Genomic DNA, 6786 nt, shown 5'->3' on the forward strand with positions numbered 1-6786 from the left:
CAGGACCCTGGGATCATGACCTGAGCTGAAGGCAGACGCTTAACGACTGAGCCACCCAGGCACCCCTATCATGGCTTTTATTAATGACTAGGGTGGCAGTCCTAGCAAGTGCAGTAAGATAAGAAAAATAAATAAGAGACATAACACAGTATGTGCTGGAGCTGGCTTTTACCAGCTCTTGCCAGCTGATTGTTAAAATTTCAGGGGTTTTGTAAATTGGTTGACATCACATTGGTAGGTTGAAGTTGGCCATGTTAGGAGTATATATCATGGAAATTGCTAATGGTACAAATCAGGGATTTCTCCCCAGAGAACTAGTGGTAAACATTTACCAGCAAACTGCTGGGTATAAGAATTTGAGTGGAAGAAATAAAACTCTCATTATTCATAGGGATATAGATTTAAATCCAAGGGAATCTACTATTAGTACTAATAGAATGTAATTTAGCAAGAATATGGACATAAGATCAGTACCCCAGGTAAGTAGCTTTCAATATACCATCAACAATCAGGGAAGGTAATAAAAATACAAATCTTATTCACAGCAAAACCATACAGAAATTAGGACTAAATCTGACAAAAGAATTACAAGACATTTATGGCAAAAAGTTTAAAACCTTATTGAGTTACATCAAAGAAGACCCAAATTGTGTATATGTTTTACACAGTGAGATTAAGTATCATCAAGATGGCAATTTAAATCCAAATTAATTTATCAATCTAGTTAATATCACATTAGGTTTTTTAAAAAATACAAACTGAGAAGCTGACCCTAAATTTCAGTGGGGAAATGATGAAATATTTAATATGTGGAGAACAGTGATTATTAATCTGGAAAAAAAGTTAAATTAGATACCTATATTGTACCATGCACAAAAATCAATTACAGGTTTATGCAAGATATGAATGTGAAAAGAAAAAGTTTCAAACTTTGTGAAAGATAGAGGAGGATTGTTATATTCTTGAGATGTCACTCAATATCTTAAAACAAGAAGTAATAACAAAACCATTAAAAGAAAATATATATATATTTATATATATAAATTTAAAATTATATACAAAAGATACTATAAACACAGTGACAAGGTAACACACAGACTACAAGAGGATGTTTGTAATATCATTTCAACCCACAAAGGACATATCTGCTTAAGACTATCTACTAATCAATAAGAATAATCGAACCCAATAGAAAAGTAGAAAAAGGATAGGAACAAGCAGTTAATTCATGGAAGAGAAATGCTTATGGCCAATAAGTATATAAAATGTCAACTTCACTATTAGAAATGCAAATTTAAACAGTGAGCTATCACTACTCACTCGTTAGATTGGTAATTTTAATATCTGTGTATAGTGTAAGAAAGTGGTCCAGTTTTCATTCTTTTGCATGTTGCTGTCCAGTTTTCCTAGCACCATTTGTTGAAAAGACTGTCTTTTCTCCTTGAATATTCATTCCTGTACTGTCAAAAAATTAATTGACCATATAGTGTGGGTTCGTTTCTGGGTTTTCTGTTCTGTTTTATTTATCTATGTGTTGATTTTTGTGCCAGTACCATACTGTTTTGATCACTGCAGCTTTGTAATATAACTGAACTCCAGAATCGTGATGCCTCCAGCTTTGCTTTCCTTTTTCAAGGTTGCTTTGGCTATTCGGGGTCTTTCATGGTTCCATACAAATTTTAGGGTTGGTTGTTCTAGCTCTGTGAAAAATGCTGTTGGTATTTTGATAGGGATTGCATTAAATGTGTAAATCACTTTGGGTAGTATAGACATTTAAACTATTTGTTCTTCTAATCCATTAGCATGGAATGTTTTCCCATTTCTGTGTCTTCATCTTCATCTCTTTCATCAGTGTTTTATAATTTTCAGAGTACTGGTCTTTTACCTCTTTGGTTAGGTTTATTCCTAAGTATCTTATAGTTTTTGGTACAATTGCAAATGGGATTGATTCCTTCATTTCTTTTTCTGCTGCTTCATTAATGGTGTATAGATATGCTACAAATTTCTGTATGTTGTTTTTCTATCCTGTGACTTTATGGAATTCGTGTGTCAGTTCTAGCAATTTTTTTGGTGGAGTCTTTTGGGTTTTCTATATAGAGTATCATGTCATCTGCAAATAGTGTAAGTTTGGCTTCTTTTGTGCCAATTTGGATGCCTTCCATTTCTTTTTGTTGTCTGATTGCTGTGGCTAGGATTTCCAGTATTATGTTGAATAACAGTGGTGAAAATAGACATCCCTGTCTTGTTCCTGACCATAGAGGAAAAGCTCTATTTTTTTCCCATTGAGAATGATATTAGTTGTGGGTTTTTCATATATGGACTTTATTATTCAGGCCTTATTCATCGTATAACTGAAAGTTTGTACCCTTTGACCAGCCTCTTCCTATTTTCTCCACCTCTCAGTCCCTGGCAAGCACTGTTCTACTCTATTTCTATGAGATCAACTTTTTTTTTTTTTCTTTTTGCTTTTTGTTTTTAGATTCCACATATATGTGATACTGTGCAGTATTTGGGTTTCTCTGTCTTATTTCACTTAACATAGTGTCTTTCAGGTTCATCCAAGTTGTTGCAATGGCAGGATTTCCTTCTTTTTTTTTAAAAGGGTGAATAATATTCATTGTGTGTGTATATGTGAACACTGATGATGTATTGGAGCATAACAAGTCATTGGCCTCGAATTAAAGGACTTTTAGTTGAAGGACTGCAGTATAGATGTCTCTATAAAGTAAGAAGATGTATGCCATTTATTTGTGGATGATAGAAGTGGAAAAGAAAGAAAATGGTTTTCAAGGTGATTGATGAATCATGTTTGCTTTCACGATTTCCTTTCTTATTAAATACTGGAGAATTGGACACTTAATCCAAAAGAAGGAGGAGAATGAAACAGTTCTGATAGTCTCAGCTCTCTGTTCTCCTGACTTCTGGTCTATTGGGAAGTGCCTTGTTTTCTTCTTGAGCCAAGGATAGGTCTCTGCAGTTGGCGGTTTATTGATGATGGAACCTCCTCTGGTTCTGGCAGGGCTCTGGTCACTAAACCTGACCATACTCAAACAAGTGTGACCAGAACTAATTACCGTTTTAAAATTTGTCTCCGCATGCAACCAGCAAACATTTATTAAGGGTGGTGGAAGAGCCAGACCTTGTGCTGGGAACGGGGGATAGAAAGATGAATGAATTCAGCCTTGGACAAGTTTATAGTTTAGCAGAAAACAGCTATGTAAATAATCACTGTATGGTGGAATAAAGTATGAAATAGCTTAGAGGGGAGATAAGTCAACTTTACCTGGAAGTATTGGACATGGTCAGGGAAGGTTTTATAGAGGAGGCAATATTTCTATTGAATCCTGAAGAATGACCAAGAGTTTACCAGACAAAGGAGAGTTGAGGGATAGGGCATGGTGGACAGTATAGTAATCGCAGTGTCCGATTTTAGTGTCACAATATTGCTCATATTCTGGTATACTTGCTCACTATTTTAGGTAACTGAAATACTGGTCTTTTTATAGGTCTAATAGTTTTGTTTGGTATCTAAAAAATGAAATCTGAGTTACTTATGGATTGAGAACAATAGTAATGATTTAATTGCTCAATGTATACAAAAAGTCAAACTGAAGTTTACAGATTTAGATGATCTACATTGTGGTTTTGTAAAATTTCTGTTATAAGAATAATTTGAGTCCAAAAACTTCCCAATTAAGTAAAATGTGAATCTCATGGTTTTGAAATTGATCAGAAAACTGAAATGGAATCTCTGTACGTGAAAAGACTAAAAAAAACAAATATGAACCAGCCAAGTTTTCTCTGCGGAAAAAATTACAGCTTACTCTTTTTTTTTTTTAATTTAGAGAGAGAGAAAGAGCGAGGGGGGGCAGAGGGAGACAGAGAATCTTAAACAAGCTCCATGACGTGGGGCTTGATCTCACAACCCCAAGATCATGACCTGAGCCAAAATCAAGAGTTGGACGTTTAACCAACTAAGCCACCCAGGCGCCCCCTACAGCTTACTCCTAATAAAAAGATTTCAGTGTTTGCAAAAAAGCAAAAAACTGTTCAGAGATCTCTCTCTTTTCAAATTAGAAGTGAGATAATTTGAAGGAAAATACTTGGTGTTGGGATGCCTGGGTGGCTCAGTCTGTTAAGCATCTGCCTTTGGCTCAGGTCATGATCTCAGAATCCAGGGATCCAGCCCCGCATCAGACTCCCTGCTTAGTGGGGAGTCTACTTCTTCCTCTGTCCCTCACCCTGCTCTCATGCTCTCTCTCTCAAATAAATAAATAAAATCTTAAAAAAAAGAAAGAAAATATTTGATGTCAGTTTATAACCACTTCTAACTAATGTTGAGTGAGAAAAACTTCAGTAGCTAAAAAAATTTGTACAAAAATATCTTGGTGATACCATTGACACACTTAGAAAAATCAAATAATGTTTCATTTGAAATTTTCATGATTAATTACATTTCTTTATTTTTATAGTGTTTGTTTTTTTATCCTTAATTTTTGTTAGCTTTTTAAAAAAGATTTTATTTATTTATTTGTCAGAGAGAGAGAGCACAAGCAGGGGGAGCGGCCAGCAGAGGGAGAAGCAGGCTCCCCACTGAGCAAGGAGCCCGATGTGGGACTGGATCCCAGGACCCTGGGATCATGACCCAAGCTGAAGGCAGATGCTTAACCAACTGAGCCACCGAGGCATCCCAATTTTTGTTAGTTTTATCTGACAATTTATATTGCTAGTAGAATGAAAATATATACTTAGCATTTCTATTTCATACTTATGCTTTTTTGATATCTTATGTTTATACATTTTCATAAATGTATTAACATTAAAATGTATTAAATAGTTTCACTAATTAAAAAAGTGAATTCTGCACTCCATTTTATAAAATACTAGTATTAATACTAAGTAAACATTAAATTTATACTGGAATTATTTTATTCCATTCCTGTGATTATTTCAGGTAGAAAAAACCCCAGCATATGCAAAGTTGCAGAGGCATGGAACATGATTTAGGGAATTCAAAGAATCTGGTACTGGCGAGGTAGGTGGGTTGTGAGAAATATTCTAGATAGGTGAGTATTTTGCTCCCTGGCCTATTATTTGTTTTTGACTCATCATCCCTGTTCTTGGACTTTGACCTCACCATATACCTTCATTAAAGTATAGCAACCCTGAGAAAAGTACTTGTCTTCTCTGTGCTTTTGTTTTCTTATCTATAAATGAGAACAAGCTGGTGCCTGCTTCATAGGATGGTAGTGAGTTCATAGCTGTAAAGCACATAGAACATTGCCTACATAGAGGAAAAGATTCCTTTTCCTGTCTGATCTTTTGCCTCCTATGAATTACCTGCTTAGTTGACTCACTGTATTTAGTAACCAGTAGTCCTCCACAAAGAGATTATTTTTTTCTCTCAGAATTAACCCCAGTCCTTCCCAGTTCCATTTAGGGTACCTTTCTTCCTACTGGAATTTCTAACGTGTGGCCCTCTCTATCCCTCTCCTGGGACCCAGTGCTCATTGCCAACATTATGGGAGGACATTAGGAAAATCCCTTTCTCTTCTGGATGTTTTTGAAATCATCTTATTTAATTGTTTTTCTTCTTCTGGGAAGACAATGGGGTTAATGTATTACAAGGATCTGTGTGTTTCCTCTAGAAAACAGACCATCCCAACAAGGGGAAAAAACATGTAAAGGTGTTTTAAAAACATGTAAATTTTGTTAAAAGCCTCTGTTTAGAAATCTTGTTTTATTGTTTTTAAGCTATGTGTATTAAATAGGAAAAAAAAATTAGATGTTACCAGTGGCATGTAACTTCAGCCTTGAGAAAAGCAATATAAGGAGCCAGAACATCTCATTTGGAATGGCCTCTTGCTCGCGTGAGCAGTGTCTTGTCTGTAGACAGTGTCTCCCTCCGCAGCAAATCAGGGGCCCTGGACCTTTTGGCTGATTGAAGACTTCTGTCTTCAGGCAGAAGGCAAGAACAACGAGGGTGGTATCAGGGTATTTCTCTCTTTTTTTATAGAGGATAAAGGCACAATGAGATTCTTGGGCTAGTCTCTATCTTTTCATTTTTGAAATTTCTCATTTGTTGTGATGTTAAGAAAAAAAAAGTTGGGCCAAGGAGGAGAGGTAATTCCAATTTTGGCTGATCCTGGAGTAGATCACTTGATGTTCCTTCTGATTCCCTTCAGGTTATGATTTCCTCAAGACAAAGGTAGTTTACAACTTGATGTAAAACAGACCTGGGATTGTGGGAATGTGGCAAGTAGGGAGCCAGGGAGAGGTTTCTGGAAGGAAGCAGAGGAATCACTTTTCTCTTTTTCCCTACTCTACTCAGTGACAAGCATTTTGGTGCCATTTCCTACTCCTTACAAACCCTTTATTTGGCAACAGACCTGGGTTTGAATCTGCTTTGGCTATTTGCTACCAGTGTGGCCTTGGGCAAGGTCTGGTCTCTCTGACCTTCACTGTCCTTTGTATCTTTTAATGGGGTTAACAATACTGACCTCATAAGGTTCTTGAAGGGGTTGAATCCAGTTGTAGTACATAAAGTGCCCGGTACATGATAGAGTCAACACATCTATTCATTCTTTTGCTCAATTCTTCTTGTAGTAGCAGTACAAGCCTCTTTGGCCAGTTAAATGAGTCACAAATACATCCTGTGGGTAAGTTAAAACAAGGAACTTTTGACTTGATTACATGTACAAATAAAACTTGATAAAAGGTGAAAATGGTAATCATCTCTTGCTTTGTGTAAAAAAATTTTAATGATGCCTCCCTTGTTTTTCACCT

The 6786-nt window shown here is 36.1% G+C and overlaps 1 protein-coding gene across 1 annotated transcript in view; it reads left to right on the forward strand.

The window, feature by feature from the left end:
- Window positions 1-6786, forward strand: part of ANKRD45 (ankyrin repeat domain 45) — a 44418-nt gene that overhangs the window by 9629 nt on the left and 28003 nt on the right. The window lies entirely within an intron of this gene.

This window comes from Neomonachus schauinslandi, chromosome 6 (assembly GCF_002201575.2).
Source record: "Neomonachus schauinslandi chromosome 6, ASM220157v2, whole genome shotgun sequence".
NCBI classification, from domain to species: domain Eukaryota; kingdom Metazoa; phylum Chordata; class Mammalia; order Carnivora; family Phocidae; genus Neomonachus; species Neomonachus schauinslandi.